The sequence below is a fragment of the Spermophilus citellus genome, assembly GCF_964194105.1.
Source record: "Spermophilus citellus genome assembly, chromosome: 3".
Classification (NCBI taxonomy): domain Eukaryota; kingdom Metazoa; phylum Chordata; class Mammalia; order Rodentia; family Sciuridae; genus Spermophilus; species Spermophilus citellus.
In genome coordinates this window covers 67721137-67741773 of record NC_138184.1, presented here as the reverse complement: position 1 = coordinate 67741773, position 20637 = coordinate 67721137, and positions in this window count along the sequence as shown.

Genomic DNA, 20637 nt, shown 5'->3' with positions numbered 1-20637 from the left:
AGGGCTACATCAAGAGGAAAAAGAACATAGAGATAGAACCTGAAACTGCTTTATTGTGTCAAGTTTCAAGAAGCTAGCACAAACCGTGTTTGATTTAGAGTTCAAAATACATCTATCAGTATAGGAGAAAACAGAGTGAAACGCCAAAATTCAGACTTTTACTGGAAACGAACGCTTCAACATAGAAGAACGAAATTTGGGGAACCAAGTGGGCTTAGTGTCCTGATCATTACCTGAAAGTATCATCCAGTTTGGGTGAAAAAATAGTTGTTGAGATTTCTGGAGACTCGTAATTTTTGGAAGCTTGACAACCCCTTTCAATGAAAGTGTTTCTCCCCAGTCACTGCTTAGGGCTACATCAAGAGGAAACAGAACATAGAGATAGAACGTGAATCTGCTTTATTGTGTCAAGTTTCAAGAAGCTAGCACAAACCGTGTTTGATTTAGAGTTCCAAATACATCTACCAATATAGGAGAAAACAGAGTGAAACGCCAAAATTCAAACTGTTACTGGAAACGAACACTTCAACATAGAAGAACGAAATTTGGGGAACCAAGTGGGCTTAGTGTACTGATCATTACCTGAAAGTATCATCCAGTTTGGGTGAAAAAATAGTTGCTGAGATTTCTGGAGACTCCTAATTTTTGGAAGCTTGGCAACCCCTTTCAATGAAAGTGTTTCTCCCCAGTCACTGCTTAGGGCTACATCAAGAGGAAACAGAACATAGAGATAGAACGTGAAACTGCTTTATTGTGTCAAGTTTCAAGAAGCTAGCACAAACCGTGTTTTATTTAGAGTTCCAAATACATCTATCAGTATAGGAGAAAACAGAGTGAAACGCCAAAATTCAAACTGTTACTGGAAACGAACGCTTCAACATAGAAGAACGAAATTTGGGGAACCAAGTGGGCTTAGTGTACTGATGATTACCTGAAAGTGTCATCCAGTTTGGGTGAAAAAATAGTTGCTGAGATTTCTGGAGATTCGTAATTTTTGGAAGCTTGGCAACCCCTTTCAATGAAAGTGTTTCTCCCCAGTCACTGCTTAGGGCTACATCAAGAGGAAAAAGGACATAGAGATAGAACCTGAAACTGCTTTATTGTGTCAAGTTTCAAGAGGCTAGCACAAACCGTGTTTGATTTAGAGTTCCAAATACATCTATTAGTATAGGAGAAAACAGAGTGAAACGCCAAAATTCAGACTGTTACTGGAAACGAACGCTTCAACATAGAAGAACGAAATTTGGGGAACCAAGTGGGCTTAGTGTACTGATCATTACCTGAAAGTATCATCCAGTTTGGGTGAAAAAATAGTTGCTGAGATTTCTGGAGACTCGTAATTTTTGGAAGCTTGGCAACCCCTTTCAATGAAAGTGTTTCTCCCCAGTCACTGCTTAGGGCTATATCAAGAGGAAACAGAACATAGAGATACAACGTGAAACTGCTTTATTGTGTCAAGTTTCAAGAAGCTAGCACAAACCGTGTTTGATTTAGAGTTCCAAATGCATCTACCAATATAGGAGAAAACGGAGTGAAACGCGAAAATTCAAACTGTTACCGGAAACAAACGCTTCAACATAAAAGAACGAGATTTGGGGAACCAAGTGGGCTTAGTGTACTGATCATTACGTGAAAGTATCATCCAGTTTGGGTGAAAAAATAGTTGCTGAGATTTCTGGAGACTCGTAATTTTTGGAAGCTTGGCAACCCCTTTCAATGAAAGTGTTTCTCCCCAGTCACTGTTTAGGGTTACATCAAGAGGAAACAGAACATAGAAATAGAACGTGAAACTGCTTTATTGTGTCAAGTTTCAAGAAGCTAGCACAAACCGTGTTTGATTTAGAGTTCCAAATACATCTATCAGTATAGGAGAAAACAGAGTGAAACGCCAAAATTCAAAATGATACTGGAAACGAACGCTTCAACATAGAAGAACGAAATTTGGGGAACCAAGTGGGCTTAGTGTACTGATCATTACCTGAAAGTATCATCCACTTTGGGTGAAAAAATAGTTGCTGAGATTTCTGGAGACTCGTAATTTTTGGAAGCTTGGCAACCCCTTTCAATGAAAGTGTTTCTCCCCAATCAATGCTTATGGCTACATCAAGAGAAAACAGAACATAGGAATAGAACGTGAAACTGCTTTATTGTGTCAAGTTTCAAGAAGCTAGCACAAACCGTGTTTGATTTAGAGTTCCAAATACATCTATCAGTATAGGATAAAACAGAGTGAAACGCCAAAATTCAAACTGTTACTGGAAACGAACGCTTCAACATAAAAGAATGAAATTTGGGGAACCAAGTGGGCTTAGTGTACTGATCATTACCTGAAAGTGTCATCCCGTTTGGGTGAAAAAATAGTTGCTGAGATTTCTGGAGACTCGTAATTTTTGGAAGCTTGGCAACCCCTTTCAATGAAAGTGTTTCTCCCCAGTCACTGCTTAGGGCTACATCAAGAGGAAACAGAACATAGAGATAGAACCTGAAACTGCTTTATTGTGTCAAGTTTCAAGAAGCTAGCACAAACCGTGTTTTATTTAGAGTTCCAAATACATCTATCAGTATAGGAGAAAACAGAGTGAAACGCCAAATTTCAAACTGTTACTGGAAACGAACGCTTCAACATAGAAGAACGAAATTTGGGGAACCAAGTGGGCTTAGTGTACTGATCATTACCTGAAAGTGTCATCCAGTTTGGGTGAAAAAATAGTTGCTGAGATTTCTGGAGATTCGTAATTTTTGGAAGCTTGGCAACCCCTTTCAATGAAAGTGTTTCTTCCCAGTCACTGCTTAGGGCTACATCAAGAGGAAACAGAATATAGAGATAGAATGTGAAACTGCTTTATTGTGTCAAGTTTCAAGAAGCTAGCACAAACCGTGTTTGATTTAGAGTTCCAAATACATCTACCAATATAGGAGAAAACAGAGTGAAACGCCAAAATTCAAACTGTTACTGGAAACGAACACTTCAACATAGAAGAACGAAATTTGGGGAACCAAGTGGGCTTAGTGTACTGATCATTACCTGAAAGTATCATCCAGTTTGGGTGAAAAAATATTTGCTGAGATTTCTGGAGACTCCTAATTTTTGGAAGCTTGGCAACCCCTTTCAATGAAAGTGTTTCTCCCCAGTCACTGCTTAGGGCTACATCAAGAGGAAACAGAACATAGAGATAGAACCTGAAACTGCTTTATTGTGTCAAGTTTCAAGAAGCTAGCACAAACCGTGTTTGATTTAGAGTTCCAAATACATCTATCAGTATAGGAGAAAACAGAGTGAAACGCCAAATTTCAAACTGTTACTGGAAACGAACGCTTCAACATAGAAGAACGAAATTTGGGGAACCAAGTGGGCTTAGTGTACTGATCATTACCTGAAAGTGTCATCCAGTTTGGGTGAAAAAATAGTTGCTGAGATTTCTGGAGATTCGTAATTTTTGGAAGCTTGGCAACCCCTTTCAATGAAAGTGTTTCTTCCCAGTCACTGCTTAGGGCTACATCAAGAGGAAACAGAATATAGAGATAGAATGTGAAACTGCTTTATTGTGTCAAGTTTCAAGAAGCTAGCACAAACCGTGTTTGATTTAGAGTTCCAAATACATCTATCAGTATAGGATAAAACAGAGTGAAACGCCAAAATTCAAACTGTTACTGGAAACGAACGCTTCAACATAGAAGAACGAAATTTGGGGAACCAAGTGGGCTTAGTTTACTGATCATTACCTGAAAGTGTCATCCAGTTTGGGTGAAAAAAATAGTTGCTGAGATTTCTGGAGACTCGTAATTTTTGGAAGCTTGGCAACCCCTTTCAATTAAAGTGTTTCTCCCCAGTCACTGCTTAGGGCTACATCAAGAGGAAAAAGACATAGAGATAGAACCTGAAACTGCTTTATTGTGTCAAGTTTCAAGAAGCTAGCACAAACCATGTTTGATTTAGAGTTCCAAATGCATCTACCAATATAGGAGAAAACGGAGTGAAACGCGAAAATTCAAACTGTTACCGGAAACGAACGCTTCAACATAAAAGAACGAGATTTGGGGAACCAAGTGGGCTTAGTGTACTGATCATTACGTGAAAGTATCATCCAGTTTGGGTGAAAAGATAGTTGCTGAGATTTCTGGAGACTCGTAATTTTTGGAAGCTTGGCAACGCCTTTCAATGAAAGTGTTTCTCCCCAGTCACTGCTTAGGGCTACATCAAGAGGAAACAGAACATAGAGATAGAATGTGAAACTGCTTTATTGTGTCAAGTTTCAAGAAGCTAGCACAAACCGTGTTTGATTTAGAGTTCCAAATACATCTATCAGTATAGGAGAACACAGAGTGAAACGCCAAAATTCAAACTGTTACTGGAAAGGAACGCTTCAACATAGAAGAACGAAATTTGGGGAACCAAGTGGGCTTAGTGTACTGATCATTACCTGAAAGTGTCATCCAGTTTGGGTGAAAAAATAGTTGCTTAGATTTCTGGAGACTCGTAATTTTTGGAAGCTTGGCAACCCCTTTCAATGAAAGTGTTTCTCCTCAGTCACTGTTTAGGGTTACATCAAGAGGAAACAGAACATAGAAATAGAACGTGAAACTGCTTTATTGTGTCAAGTTTCAAGAAGCTAGCACAAACCGTGTTTGATTTAGAGTTCCAAATACATCTATCAGTATAGGAGAACACAGAGTGAAACGCCAAAATTCAAACTGTTACTGGAAACGAACGCTTCAACATAGAAGAACAAAATTTGGGGAACCAAGTGGGCTTAGTGTACTGATCATTACCTGAAAGTATCATCAAGTTTGGGTGAAAAAATAGTTGTTGAGATTTCTGGAGACTCGTAATTTTTGGAAGCTTGGCAACCCCTTTCAATGAAAGTGTTTCTCCCCAGTCACTGCTTAGGGCTACATCAAGAGGAAACAGAACATAGAGATAGAACGTGAATCTGCTTTATTGTGTCAAGTTTCAAGAAACTAGCACAAACCGTGTTTGATTTAGAGTTCCAAATACATCTATCAGTATAGGAGAAAACAGAGTGAAACGCCAAAGTTCAAACTGTTACTGGAAACGAACGCTTCAACATAGAAGAACGAAATTTGGGGAACCAAGTGGGCTTAGTGTACTGATCATTACCTGAAAGTATCATCCAGTTTGGGTGAAAAAATAGTTGCTGAGATTTCTGGAGACTCGTAATTTTTGGAAGCTTGGCAACCCCTTTCAATGAAAGTGTTTCTCCCCAGTCACTGCTTAGGGCTACATCAAGAGGAAACAGAACATAGAGATACAACGTGAAACTGCTTTATTGTGTCAAGTTTCAAGAAGCTAGCACAAACCGTGTTTGATTTAGAGTTCCAAATGCATCTACCAATATAGGAGAAAACGGAGTGAAACGCGAAAATTCAAACTGTTACCGGAAACAAACGCTTCAACATAAAAGAACGAGATTTGGGGAACCAAGTGGGCTTAGTGTACTGATCATTACGTGAAAGTATCATCCAGTTTGGGTGAAAAAATAGTTGCTGAGATTTCTGGAGACTCGTAATTTTTGGAAGCTTGGCAACCCCTTTCAATGAAAGTGTTTCTCCCCAGTCACTGTTTAGGGTTACATCAAGAGGAAACAGAACATAGAAATAGAACGTGAAACTGCTTTATTGTGTCAAGTTTCAAGAAGCTAGCACAAACCGTGTTTGATTTAGAGTTCCAAATACATCTATCAGTATAGGAGAAAACAGAGTGAAACGCCAAAATTCAAAATGATACTGGAAACGAACGCTTCAACATAGAAGAACGAAATTTGGGGAACCAAGTGGGCTTAGTGTACTGATCATTACCTGAAAGTATCATCCACTTTGGGTGAAAAAATAGTTGCTGAGATTTCTGGAGACTCGTAATTTTTGGAAGCTTGGCAACCCCTTTCAATGAAAGTGTTTCTCCCCAATCAATGCTTATGGCTACATCAAGAGAAAACAGAACATAGGAATAGAACGTGAAACTGCTTTATTGTGTCAAGTTTCAAGAAGCTAGCACAAACCGTGTTTGATTTAGAGTTCCAAATACATCTATCAGTATAGGATAAAACAGAGTGAAACGCCAAAATTCAAACTGTTACTGGAAACGAACGCTTCAACATAAAAGAATGAAATTTGGGGAACCAAGTGGGCTTAGTGTACTGATCATTACCTGAAAGTGTCATCCCGTTTGGGTGAAAAAATAGTTGCTGAGATTTCTGGAGACTCGTAATTTTTGGAAGCTTGGCAACCCCTTTCAATGAAAGTGTTTCTCCCCAGTCACTGCTTAGGGCTACATCAAGAGGAAACAGAACATAGAGATAGAACCTGAAACTGCTTTATTGTGTCAAGTTTCAAGAAGCTAGCACAAACCGTGTTTTATTTAGAGTTCCAAATACATCTATCAGTATAGGAGAAAACAGAGTGAAACGCCAAATTTCAAACTGTTACTGGAAACGAACGCTTCAACATAGAAGAACGAAATTTGGGGAACCAAGTGGGCTTAGTGTACTGATCATTACCTGAAAGTGTCATCCAGTTTGGGTGAAAAAATAGTTGCTGAGATTTCTGGAGATTCGTAATTTTTGGAAGCTTGGCAACCCCTTTCAATGAAAGTGTTTCTTCCCAGTCACTGCTTAGGGCTACATCAAGAGGAAACAGAATATAGAGATAGAATGTGAAACTGCTTTATTGTGTCAAGTTTCAAGAAGCTAGCACAAACCGTGTTTGATTTAGAGTTCCAAATACATCTACCAATATAGGAGAAAACAGAGTGAAACGCCAAAATTCAAACTGTTACTGGAAACGAACACTTCAACATAGAAGAACGAAATTTGGGGAACCAAGTGGGCTTAGTGTACTGATCATTACCTGAAAGTATCATCCAGTTTGGGTGAAAAAATATTTGCTGAGATTTCTGGAGACTCCTAATTTTTGGAAGCTTGGCAACCCCTTTCAATGAAAGTGTTTCTCCCCAGTCACTGCTTAGGGCTACATCAAGAGGAAACAGAACATAGAGATAGAACCTGAAACTGCTTTATTGTGTCAAGTTTCAAGAAGCTAGCACAAACCGTGTTTTATTTAGAGTTCCAAATACATCTATCAGTATAGGAGAAAACAGAGTGAAACGCCAAATTTCAAACTGTTACTGGAAACGAACGCTTCAACATAGAAGAACGAAATTTGGGGAACCAAGTGGGCTTAGTGTACTGATCATTACCTGAAAGTGTCATCCAGTTTGGGTGAAAAAATAGTTGCTGAGATTTCTGGAGATTCGTAATTTTTGGAAGCTTGGCAACCCCTTTCAATGAAAGTGTTTCTTCCCAGTCACTGCTTAGGGCTACATCAAGAGGAAACAGAATATAGAGATAGAATGTGAAACTGCTTTATTGTGTCAAGTTTCAAGAAGCTAGCACAAACCGTGTTTGATTTAGAGTTCCAAATACATCTATCAGTATAGGATAAAACAGAGTGAAACGCCAAAATTCAAACTGTTACTGGAAACGAACGCTTCAACATAGAAGAACGAAATTTGGGGAACCAAGTGGGCTTAGTTTACTGATCATTACCTGAAAGTGTCATCCAGTTTGGGTGAAAAAAATAGTTGCTGAGATTTCTGGAGACTCGTAATTTTTGGAAGCTTGGCAACCCCTTTCAATTAAAGTGTTTCTCCCCAGTCACTGCTTAGGGCTACATCAAGAGGAAAAAGACATAGAGATAGAACCTGAAACTGCTTTATTGTGTCAAGTTTCAAGAAGCTAGCACAAACCATGTTTGATTTAGAGTTCCAAATGCATCTACCAATATAGGAGAAAACGGAGTGAAACGCGAAAATTCAAACTGTTACCGGAAACGAACGCTTCAACATAAAAGAACGAGATTTGGGGAACCAAGTGGGCTTAGTGTACTGATCATTACGTGAAAGTATCATCCAGTTTGGGTGAAAAGATAGTTGCTGAGATTTCTGGAGACTCGTAATTTTTGGAAGCTTGGCAACGCCTTTCAATGAAAGTGTTTCTCCCCAGTCACTGCTTAGGGCTACATCAAGAGGAAACAGAACATAGAGATAGAATGTGAAACTGCTTTATTGTGTCAAGTTTCAAGAAGCTAGCACAAACCGTGTTTGATTTAGAGTTCCAAATACATCTATCAGTATAGGAGAACACAGAGTGAAACGCCAAAATTCAAACTGTTACTGGAAAGGAACGCTTCAACATAGAAGAACGAAATTTGGGGAACCAAGTGGGCTTAGTGTACTGATCATTACCTGAAAGTGTCATCCAGTTTGGGTGAAAAAATAGTTGCTTAGATTTCTGGAGACTCGTAATTTTTGGAAGCTTGGCAACCCCTTTCAATGAAAGTGTTTCTCCTCAGTCACTGTTTAGGGTTACATCAAGAGGAAACAGAACATAGAAATAGAACGTGAAACTGCTTTATTGTGTCAAGTTTCAAGAAGCTAGCACAAACCGTGTTTGATTTAGAGTTCCAAATACATCTATCAGTATAGGAGAACACAGAGTGAAACGCCAAAATTCAAACTGTTACTGGAAACGAACGCTTCAACATAGAAGAACAAAATTTGGGGAACCAAGTGGGCTTAGTGTACTGATCATTACCTGAAAGTATCATCAAGTTTGGGTGAAAAAATAGTTGTTGAGATTTCTGGAGACTCGTAATTTTTGGAAGCTTGGCAACCCCTTTCAATGAAAGTGTTTCTCCCCAGTCACTGCTTAGGGCTACATCAAGAGGAAACAGAACATAGAGATAGAACGTGAATCTGCTTTATTGTGTCAAGTTTCAAGAAACTAGCACAAACCGTGTTTGATTTAGAGTTCCAAATACATCTATCAGTATAGGAGAAAACAGAGTGAAACGCCAAAGTTCAAACTGTTACTGGAAACGAACGCTTCAACATAGAAGAACGAAATTTGGGGAACCAAGTGGGCTTAGTGTACTGATCATTACCTGAAAGTATCATCCAGTTTGGGTGAAAAAATAGTTGCTGAGATTTCTGGAGACTCGTAATTTTTGGAAGCTTGGCAACCCCTTTCAATGAAAGTGTTTCTCCCCAGTCACTGCTTAGGGCTACATCAAGAGGAAACAGAACATAGAGATACAACGTGAAACTGCTTTATTGTGTCAAGTTTCAAGAAGCTAGCACAAACCGTGTTTGATTTAGAGTTCCAAATGCATCTACCAATATAGGAGAAAACGGAGTGAAACGCGAAAATTCAAACTGTTACCGGAAACAAACGCTTCAACATAAAAGAACGAGATTTGGGGAACCAAGTGGGCTTAGTGTACTGATCATTACGTGAAAGTATCATCCAGTTTGGGTGAAAAAATAGTTGCTGAGATTTCTGGAGACTCGTAATTTTTGGAAGCTTGGCAACCCCTTTCAATGAAAGTGTTTCTCCCCAGTCACTGTTTAGGGTTACATCAAGAGGAAACAGAACATAGAAATAGAACGTGAAACTGCTTTATTGTGTCAAGTTTCAAGAAGCTAGCACAAACCGTGTTTGATTTAGAGTTCCAAATACATCTATCAGTATAGGAGAAAACAGAGTGAAACGCCAAAATTCAAAATGATACTGGAAACGAACGCTTCAACATAGAAGAACGAAATTTGGGGAACCAAGTGGGCTTAGTGTACTGATCATTACCTGAAAGTATCATCCACTTTGGGTGAAAAAATAGTTGCTGAGATTTCTGGAGACTCGTAATTTTTGGAAGCTTGGCAACCCCTTTCAATGAAAGTGTTTCTCCCCAATCAATGCTTATGGCTACATCAAGAGAAAACAGAACATAGGAATAGAACGTGAAACTGCTTTATTGTGTCAAGTTTCAAGAAGCTAGCACAAACCGTGTTTGATTTAGAGTTCCAAATACATCTATCAGTATAGGATAAAACAGAGTGAAACGCCAAAATTCAAACTGTTACTGGAAACGAACGCTTCAACATAAAAGAATGAAATTTGGGGAACCAAGTGGGCTTAGTGTACTGATCATTACCTGAAAGTGTCATCCCGTTTGGGTGAAAAAATAGTTGCTGAGATTTCTGGAGACTCGTAATTTTTGGAAGCTTGGCAACCCCTTTCAATGAAAGTGTTTCTCCCCAGTCACTGCTTAGGGCTACATCAAGAGGAAACAGAACATAGAGATAGAACCTGAAACTGCTTTATTGTGTCAAGTTTCAAGAAGCTAGCACAAACCGTGTTTTATTTAGAGTTCCAAATACATCTATCAGTATAGGAGAAAACAGAGTGAAACGCCAAATTTCAAACTGTTACTGGAAACGAACGCTTCAACATAGAAGAACGAAATTTGGGGAACCAAGTGGGCTTAGTGTACTGATCATTACCTGAAAGTGTCATCCAGTTTGGGTGAAAAAATAGTTGCTGAGATTTCTGGAGATTCGTAATTTTTGGAAGCTTGGCAACCCCTTTCAATGAAAGTGTTTCTTCCCAGTCACTGCTTAGGGCTACATCAAGAGGAAACAGAATATAGAGATAGAATGTGAAACTGCTTTATTGTGTCAAGTTTCAAGAAGCTAGCACAAACCGTGTTTGATTTAGAGTTCCAAATACATCTACCAATATAGGAGAAAACAGAGTGAAACGCCAAAATTCAAACTGTTACTGGAAACGAACACTTCAACATAGAAGAACGAAATTTGGGGAACCAAGTGGGCTTAGTGTACTGATCATTACCTGAAAGTATCATCCAGTTTGGGTGAAAAAATATTTGCTGAGATTTCTGGAGACTCCTAATTTTTGGAAGCTTGGCAACCCCTTTCAATGAAAGTGTTTCTCCCCAGTCACTGCTTAGGGCTACATCAAGAGGAAACAGAACATAGAGATAGAACCTGAAACTGCTTTATTGTGTCAAGTTTCAAGAAGCTAGCACAAACCGTGTTTTATTTAGAGTTCCAAATACATCTATCAGTATAGGAGAAAACAGAGTGAAACGCCAAATTTCAAACTGTTACTGGAAACGAACGCTTCAACATAGAAGAACGAAATTTGGGGAACCAAGTGGGCTTAGTGTACTGATCATTACCTGAAAGTGTCATCCAGTTTGGGTGAAAAAATAGTTGCTGAGATTTCTGGAGATTCGTAATTTTTGGAAGCTTGGCAACCCCTTTCAATGAAAGTGTTTCTTCCCAGTCACTGCTTAGGGCTACATCAAGAGGAAACAGAATATAGAGATAGAATGTGAAACTGCTTTATTGTGTCAAGTTTCAAGAAGCTAGCACAAACCGTGTTTGATTTAGAGTTCCAAATACATCTATCAGTATAGGATAAAACAGAGTGAAACGCCAAAATTCAAACTGTTACTGGAAACGAACGCTTCAACATAGAAGAACGAAATTTGGGGAACCAAGTGGGCTTAGTTTACTGATCATTACCTGAAAGTGTCATCCAGTTTGGGTGAAAAAAATAGTTGCTGAGATTTCTGGAGACTCGTAATTTTTGGAAGCTTGGCAACCCCTTTCAATTAAAGTGTTTCTCCCCAGTCACTGCTTAGGGCTACATCAAGAGGAAAAAGACATAGAGATAGAACCTGAAACTGCTTTATTGTGTCAAGTTTCAAGAAGCTAGCACAAACCATGTTTGATTTAGAGTTCCAAATGCATCTACCAATATAGGAGAAAACGGAGTGAAACGCGAAAATTCAAACTGTTACCGGAAACGAACGCTTCAACATAAAAGAATGAGATTTGGGGAACCAAGTGGGCTTAGTGTACTGATCATTACGTGAAAGTATCATCCAGTTTGGGTGAAAAGATAGTTGCTGAGATTTCTGGAGACTCGTAATTTTTGGAAGCTTGGCAACGCCTTTCAATGAAAGTGTTTCTCCCCAGTCACTGCTTAGGGCTACATCAAGAGGAAACAGAACATAGAGATAGAATGTGAAACTGCTTTATTGTGTCAAGTTTCAAGAAGCTAGCACAAACCGTGTTTGATTTAGAGTTCCAAATACATCTATCAGTATAGGAGAACACAGAGTGAAACGCCAAAATTCAAACTGTTACTGGAAAGGAACGCTTCAACATAGAAGAACGAAATTTGGGGAACCAAGTGGGCTTAGTGTACTGATCATTACCTGAAAGTGTCATCCAGTTTGGGTGAAAAAATAGTTGCTTAGATTTCTGGAGACTCGTAATTTTTGGAAGCTTGGCAACCCCTTTCAATGAAAGTGTTTCTCCTCAGTCACTGTTTAGGGTTACATCAAGAGGAAACAGAACATAGAAATAGAACGTGAAACTGCTTTATTGTGTCAAGTTTCAAGAAGCTAGCACAAACCGTGTTTGATTTAGAGTTCCAAATACATCTATCAGTATAGGAGAACACAGAGTGAAACGCCAAAATTCAAACTGTTACTGGAAACGAACGCTTCAACATAGAAGAACAAAATTTGGGGAACCAAGTGGGCTTAGTGTACTGATCATTACCTGAAAGTATCATCAAGTTTGGGTGAAAAAATAGTTGTTGAGATTTCTGGAGACTCGTAATTTTTGGAAGCTTGGCAACCCCTTTCAATGAAAGTGTTTCTCCCCAGTCACTGCTTAGGGCTACATCAAGAGGAAACAGAACATAGAGATAGAACGTGAATCTGCTTTATTGTGTCAAGTTTCAAGAAACTAGCACAAACCGTGTTTGATTTAGAGTTCCAAATACATCTATCAGTATAGGAGAAAACAGAGTGAAACGCCAAAGTTCAAACTGTTACTGGAAACGAACGCTTCAACATAGAAGAACGAAATTTGGGGAACCAAGTGGGCTTAGTGTACTGATCATTACCTGAAAGGGTCATCCAGTTTGGGTGAAAAAATAGTTGCTGAGATTTCTGGAGACTCGTAATTTTTGGAAGCTTGGCAACCCCTTTCAATGAAAGTGTTTCTCCCCAGTCACTGCTTAGGGCTACATCAAGAGGAAAAAGAACATAGAGATAGAACCTGAAACTGCTTTATTGTGTCAAGTTTCAAGAAGCTAGCACAAACCGTGTTTGATTTAGAGTTCCAAATACATCTATCAGTATAGGAGAAAACAGAGTGAAACGCCAAAATTCAGACTGTTACTGGAAACGAACGCTTCAACATAGAAGAACGAAATTTGGGGAACCAAGTGGGCTTAGTGTACTGATCATTACCTGAAAGTATCATCAAGTTTGGGTGAAAAAATAGTTGTTGAGATTTCTGGAGACTCGTAATTTTTGGAAGCTTGGCAACCCCTTTCAATGAAAGTGTTTCTCCCCAGTCACTGCTTAGGGCTACATCAAGAGGAAACAGAACATAGAGATAGAACGTGAATCTGCTTTATTGTGTCAAGTTTCAAGAAACTAGCACAAACCGTGTTTGATTTAGAGTTCCAAATACATCTATCAGTATAGGAGAAAACAGAGTGAAACGCCAAAGTTCAAACTGTTACTGGAAACGAACGCTTCAACATAGAAGAACGAAATTTGGGGAACCAAGTGGGCTTAGTGTACTGATCATTACCTGAAAGTGTCATCCCGTTTGGGTGAAAAAATAGTTGCTGAGATTTCTGGAGACTCGTAATTTTTGGAAGCTTGGCAACCCCTTTCAATGAAAGTGTTTCTCCCCAGTCACTGCTTAGGGCTACATCAAGAGGAAAAAGAACATAGAGATAGAACCTGAAACTGCTTTATTGTGTCAAGTTTGAAGAAGCTAGCACAAACCGTGTTTGATTTAGAGTTCCAAATACATCTATCAGTATAGGAGAAAACAGAGTGAAACGCCAAAATTCAGACTATTACTGGAAACGAACGCTTCAACATAGAAGAACGAAATTTGGGGAACCAAGTGGGCTTAGTGTCCTGATCATTACCTGAAAGTATCATCAAGTTTGGGTCAAAAAATAGTTGTTGAGATTTCTGGACACTCGTAATTTTTGGAAGCTTGACAACCCCTTTCAATGAAAGTGTTTCTCCCCAGTCACTGCTTAGGGCTACATCAAGAGGAAACAGAACATAGAGATAGAACGTGAAACTGCTTTATTGTGTCAAGTTTGAAGAAGCTAGCACAAACCGTGTTTGATTTAGAGTTCCAAATACATCTACCAATATAGGAGAAAACAGAGTGAAACGCCAAAATTCAAACTGTTACTGGAAACGAACGCTTCAACATAGAAGAACGAAATTTGGGGAACCAAGTGGGCTTAGTGTACTGATCATTACCTGAAAGTATCATCCAGTTTGGGTGAAAAAATAGTTGCTGAGATTTCTTGAGACTCGTAATTTTTGGAAGCTTGGCAACCCCTTTCAATGAAAGTGTTTCTCCCCAGTCACTGCTGAGGGTTACATCAAGAGGAAACAGAACATAGAGATATAACGTGAAACTGTTTTATTGTGTCAAGTTTCAAGAAGCTAGCACAAACCCTGTTTGATTTAGAGTTCCAAAGACATCTATCAGTATAGGATAAAACAGAGTGAAACGCCAAAATTCAAACTGTTACTGAAACGAAGGCTTCAACATAAAAGAACGAAATTTGGGGAACCAAGTGGGCTTAGTGTACTGATCATTACCTGAAAGTGTCATCCAGTTTGGGTGAAAAAATAGTTGCTGAGATTTCTGGAGACTCGTAATTTTTGGAAGCTTGGCAACCCCTTTCAATGAAAGTGTTTCTCCCCAGTCACTGCTTAGGGCTACATCAAGAGGAAAAAGAACATAGAGATAGAACCTGAAACTGCTTTATTGTGTCAAGTTTCAAGAAGCTAGCACAAACCGTGTTTGATTTAGAGTTCCAAATACATCTATCAGTATAGGAGAAAACAGAGTGAAACGCAAAAATTCAGACTGTTACTGGAAACGAACGCTTCAACATAGAAGAACGAAATTTGGAGAACCAAGTGGGCTTAGTGTCCTGATCATTACCTGAAAGTATCATCAAGTTTGGGTGAAAAAATAGTTGTTGAGATTTCTGGAGACTCGTAATTTTTGGAAGCTAGACAACCCCTTTCAATGAAAGTGTTTCTCCCCAGTCACTGCTTAGGGCTACATCAAGAGGAATAGAACATATAGATAGAACGTGAATCTGCTTTATTGTGTCAAGTTTCAAGAAGCTAGCACAAACCGTGTTTGATTTAGAGTTCCAAATACATCTACCAATATAGGAGAAAACAGAGTGAAACGCCAAAATTCAAACTGTTACTGGAAACGAACGCTTCAACATAGAAGAACGAAATTTGGGGAACCAAGTGGGCTTAGTGTCCTGATAATTACCTGAAAGTATCATCCAGTTTGGGTGAAAAAATAGTTGCTGAGATTTCTGGAGACTCGTAATTTTTGGAAGCTTGGCAACCCCTTTCAATGAAAGTGTTTCTCCCCAGTCACTGCTGAGGGTTACATCAAGAGGAAACAGAACATAGAGATAGAACGTGAAACTGCTTTATTGTGTCAAGTTTCAAGATGCTAGCACAAACCATGTTTGATTTAGAGTTCCAAATACATATATCAGTATAGGATAAAACAGAGTGAAACGCCAAAATTCAAACTGTTACTGGAAACGAACGCTTCAACCTAAAAGAACGAAATTTGGGGAACTAAGTGGGCTTAGTGTACTGATCATTACCTGAAAGGGTCATCCAGTTTGGGTGAAAAAATAGTTGCTGAGATTTCTGGAGACTCGTAATTTTTGGAAGCTTGGCAACCCCTTTCAATGAAAGTGTTTCTCCCCAGTCACTGCTTAGGGCTACATCAAGAGGAAACAGAATATAGAGATAGAACGTGAAACTGCTTTATTGTGTCAAGTTTCAAGAAGCTAGCACAAACCGTGTTTGATTTAGAGTTCCAAATACATCTATCAGTATAGGAGAAAACAGAGTGAAACGCCAAAATTCAAACTGTTACTGGAAACGAACGCTTCAACATAGAAGAACGAAATTTGGGGAACCAAGTGGGCTTAGTTTACTGATCATTACCTGAAAGTGTCATCCAGTTTGGGTGAAAAAATAGTTGCTGAGTTTTCTGGAGACTCGTAATTTTTGGAAGCTTGGCAACCCCTTTCAATGAAAGTGTTTCTCCCCAGTCACTGCTTAGGGCTACATCAAGAGGAAAAAGAACATAGAGATAGAACCTGAAACTGCTTTATTGTGTCAAGTTTCAAGAAGCTAGCACAAACCGTGTTTGATTTAGAGTTCCAAATACATCTATCAGTATAGGAGAAAACAGAGTGAAACGCCATAATTCAGACTGTTACTGGAAACGAACGCTTCAACATAGAAGAACGAACTTTGGGGAACCAAGTGGGCTTAGTGTACTGATCATTACCTGAAAGTATCATCCAGTTTGGGTGAAAAAATAGTTGCTGAGATTTCTGGAGACTCGTAATTTTTGGAAGCTTGGCAACCCCTTTCAATGAAACTGTTTCTCCCCAGTCACTGCTGAGGGTTACATCAAGAGGAAAGAGAACATAGAGATAGAGGATGAAACTGCTTTATTGTGTCAAGTTTCAAGAAGCTAGCAGAAACCGTGTTTGATTTAGAGTTCCAAATGCATCTACCAATATAGGAGAAAACGGAGTGAAACGCGAAAATTCAAACTGTTACCGGAAACGAACGCTTCAATATAAAAGAACGAGATTTGGGGAACCAAGTGGGCTTAGTGTACTGATCATTACGTGAAAGTTTCATCCAGTTTGGGTGAAAAAATAGTTGCTGAGATTTCTGGAGACTCGTAATTTTTGGAAGCTTGGCAACCCCTTTCAATGAAAGTGTTTCTCCCCAGTCACTGCTTAGGGCTACATCAAGAGGAAAAAGAACATAGAGATAGAACCTGAAACTGCTTTATTGTGTCAAGTTTCAAGAAGCTAGCACAAACCCTGATTGTTTTAGAGTTCCAAATACATCTATCAGTATAGGAGAACACAGAGTGAAACACCAAAATTCAAACTGTTACTGGAAACGAACGCTTCAACATAGAAGAACGAAATTTGGGGAACCAAGTGGGCTTAGTGTACTGATCATTACCTGAAAGTGTCATCCAGTTTGGGTGAAAAAATAGTTGCTTAGATTTTTGGAGACTCGTAATTTTTGGAAGCTTGGCAACCCCTTTCAATGAAAGTGTTTCTCCCCAGTCACTGTTTAGGGTTACATCAAGAGGAAACAGAACATAGAAATAGAACGTGAAACTGCTTTATTGTGTCAAGTTTCAAGAAGCTAGCACAAACCGTGTTTGATTTAGAGTTCCAAATACATATATCAGTATAGGAGAACACAGAATGAAACGCCAAAATTCAAACTGTTACTGGAAACGAACGCTTCAATATAGAAGAATGAAATTTGGGGAACCAAGTGGGCTTAGTGTACTGATCATTACCTGAAAGTGTCATCCCGATTGGGTGAAAAAATAGTTGCTGAGATTTCTGGAGACTCGTAATTTTTGGAAGCTTGGCAACCCCTTTCAATGAAAGTGTTTCTCTCCAGTCACTGCTTAGGGCTACATCAAGAGGAAAAAGAACATAGAGATAGAACCTGAAACTGCTTTATTGTGTCAAGTTTCAAGAAGCTAGCACAAACCGTGTTTGATTTAGAGTTCCAAATACATCTATCAGTATAGGAGAAAACAGAGTGAAACGCCAAAATTCAGACTGTTACTGGAAACGAACGCTTCAACATAGAAGAACGAAATTTGGGGAACCAAGTGGGCTTAGTGTACTGATCATTACCTGAAAGTATCATCAAGTTTGGGTGAAAAAATAGTTGTTGAGATTTCTGGAGACTCGTAATTTTTGGAAGCTTGACAACCCCTTTCAATGAAACTGTTTCTCCCCAGTCACTGCTTAGGGCTACATCAAGAGGAAACAGAACATAGAGATAGAACGTGAATCTGCTTTATTGTGTCAAGTTTCAAGAAGCTAGCACAAACTGTGTTTGATTTAGAGTTCCAAATACATCTACCAATATAGGAGAAAACAGAGTGAAACGCCAAAGTTCAAACTGTTACTGGAAACGAATTCTTCAACATAGAAGAACGAAATTTGGGGAACCAAGTGGGCTTAGTGTACTGATCATTACCTGAAAGTGTCATCCCGTTTGGGTGAAAAAATAGTTGCTGAGATTTCTGGAGACTCGTAATTTTTGGAAGCTTGGCAACCCCTTTCAATGAAAGTGTTTCTCCCCAGTCACTGCTTAGGGCTACATCAAGAGGAAAAAGAACATAGAGATAGAACCTGAAACTGCTTTATTGTGTCAAGTTTCAAGAAGCTAGCACAAACCGTGTTTGATTTAGAGTTCCAAATACATCTATCAGTATAGGAGAACACAGAGTGAAACGCCAAAATTCAAACTGTTACTGGAAACGAACGCTTCAACATAGAAGAACGAAATTTGGGGAACCAAGTGGGCTTAGTGTCCTGATCATTACCTGAAAGTATCATCCAGTTTGGGTGAAAAAATAGTTGCTGAGATTTCTGGAGACTCATATTTTTTGGAAGCTTGGCAACCCATTTCAATGAAAGTGTTTCTCCCCAGTCACTGCTGAGGGTTACATCAAGAGGAAACAGAACATAGAGATATAACGTGAAACTGTTTTATTGTGTCAAGTTTCAAGAAGCTAGCACAAACCGTGTTTGATTTAGAGTTCCAAAGACATCTATCAGCATAGGATAAAACAGAGTGAAACGCCAAAATTCAAACTGTTACTGGAAACGAAGGCTTCAACATAAAAGAACGAAATTTGGGGAACCAAGTGGGCTTAGTGTACTGATCATTACCTGAAAGTGTCATCCAGTTTGGGTGAAAAAATAGTTGCTGAGATTTCTGGAGACTCGTAATTTTTGGAAGCTTGGCAACCCCTTTCAATGAAAGTGTTTCTCCCCAGTCACTGCTTAGGGCTACATCAAGAGGAAAAAGAACATACAGATAGAACCTGAAACTGCTTTATTGTGTCAAGTTTCAAGAAGCTAGCACAAACCGTGTTTGATTTAGAGTTCCAAATACATCTATCAGTATAGGAGAAAACAGAGTGAAACGCAAAAATTCAGACTGTTACTGGAAACGAACGCTTCAACATAGAAGAACGAAATTTGGGGAACCAAGTGGGCTTAGTGTCCTGATCATTACCTGAAAGTATCATCAAGTTTGTGTGAAAAAATAGTTGTTGAGATTTCTGGAGACTCGTAATTTTTGGAAGCTAGACAACCCCTTTCAATGAAAGTGTTTTTCCCCAGTCACTGCTTAGGGCTACATCAAGTGGAAACAGAACATAGAGATAGAACCTGAAACTGCTTTATTGTGTCAAGTTTCAAGAAGCTAGCACAAACCCTGTTTGATTTAGTGTTCCAAACACATCTATTAGTATAGGAGAAAACAGAGTGAAACGCCAAAATTCAAACTGTTACTGGAAACGAACGCTTCAACATAGAAGAACGAAAATTGGGGAACAAAGTGGGCTTAGTGTACTGATCATTACCTGAAAGTGTCATCCAGTTTGGGTGAAAAAATAGTTGCTGAGATTTCTGGAGACTCGTATTTTTTGGAAGCTTGGCAACCCCTTTCAATGAAAGTGTTTCTCCCCAGTCACTGCTTAGGGCTACATCAAGAGGAAAAAGAACATAGAGATAGAACCTGAAACTGCTTTATTGTGTCACGTTTCAAGAAGCTAGCACAAACCGTGTTTGATTAAGAGTTCCAAATACATCTATCAGTATAGGAGAACACAGAGTGAAATGCCAAAATTCAAACTGTTACTGGAAACGAACGCTTCAATATAGAAGAACGAAATTTGGGGAACCAAGTGGGCTTAGTGTACTGATCATTACCTGAAAGTATCATCCAGTTTGGGTGAAAAAATAGTTGCTGAGATTTCTGGAGACTCGTAATTTTTGGAAGCTTGGCAACCCCTTTCAATGAAAGTGTTTCTCCCCAGTCACTGCTTAGGGTTACATCAAGAGGAAACAGAACATAGAGATAGAACGTGAAACTGCTTTATTGTGTCACGTTTCAAGAAGCTAGCACAAACCGTGTTTGATTTAGATTTCCAAATACATCTATCAGTATAGGAGAAAACAGAGTGCAACGCCAAAATTCAAACTGTTACTGGAAACGAACGCTTCAACATAGAAGAACGAAATTTGGGGAACCAAGTGGGCTTAGTGTACTGATCATTACCTTAAAGTATCATCCAGTTTGGGTGAAAAAATAGTTGCTGAGATTTCTGGAGACTCGTAATTTTTGGAAGCTTGGCAACCCCTTTCAATGAAAGTGTTTCTCCCCAGTCACTACTTAGGGCTACATCAAGAGGAAAAAGAACATAGAGATAGAACCTGAAACTGCTTTATTGTGTCAAGTTTCAAGAAGCTAGCACAAACCGTGTTTGATTTAGAGTTCCAAATACATCTATCAGTATAGGAGAAAACAGAGTGAATCGCCAAAATTCAAACTGTTACTGGAAACGAACGCTTCAACATAGAAGAACGAAATTTGGGGAACCAAGTGGGCTTAGTGCACTGATCATTACCTGAAAGTGTCATCCAGTATGGGTGAAAAAATAGTTGCTGAGATTTCTGGAGACTCGTAATTTTTGGAAGCTTGGCAACCCCTTTCAATGAAAGTGTTTCTCCCCAGTCACTGCTGAGGGTTACATCAAGAGGAAAGAGAACATAGAGATAGAACCTGAAACTG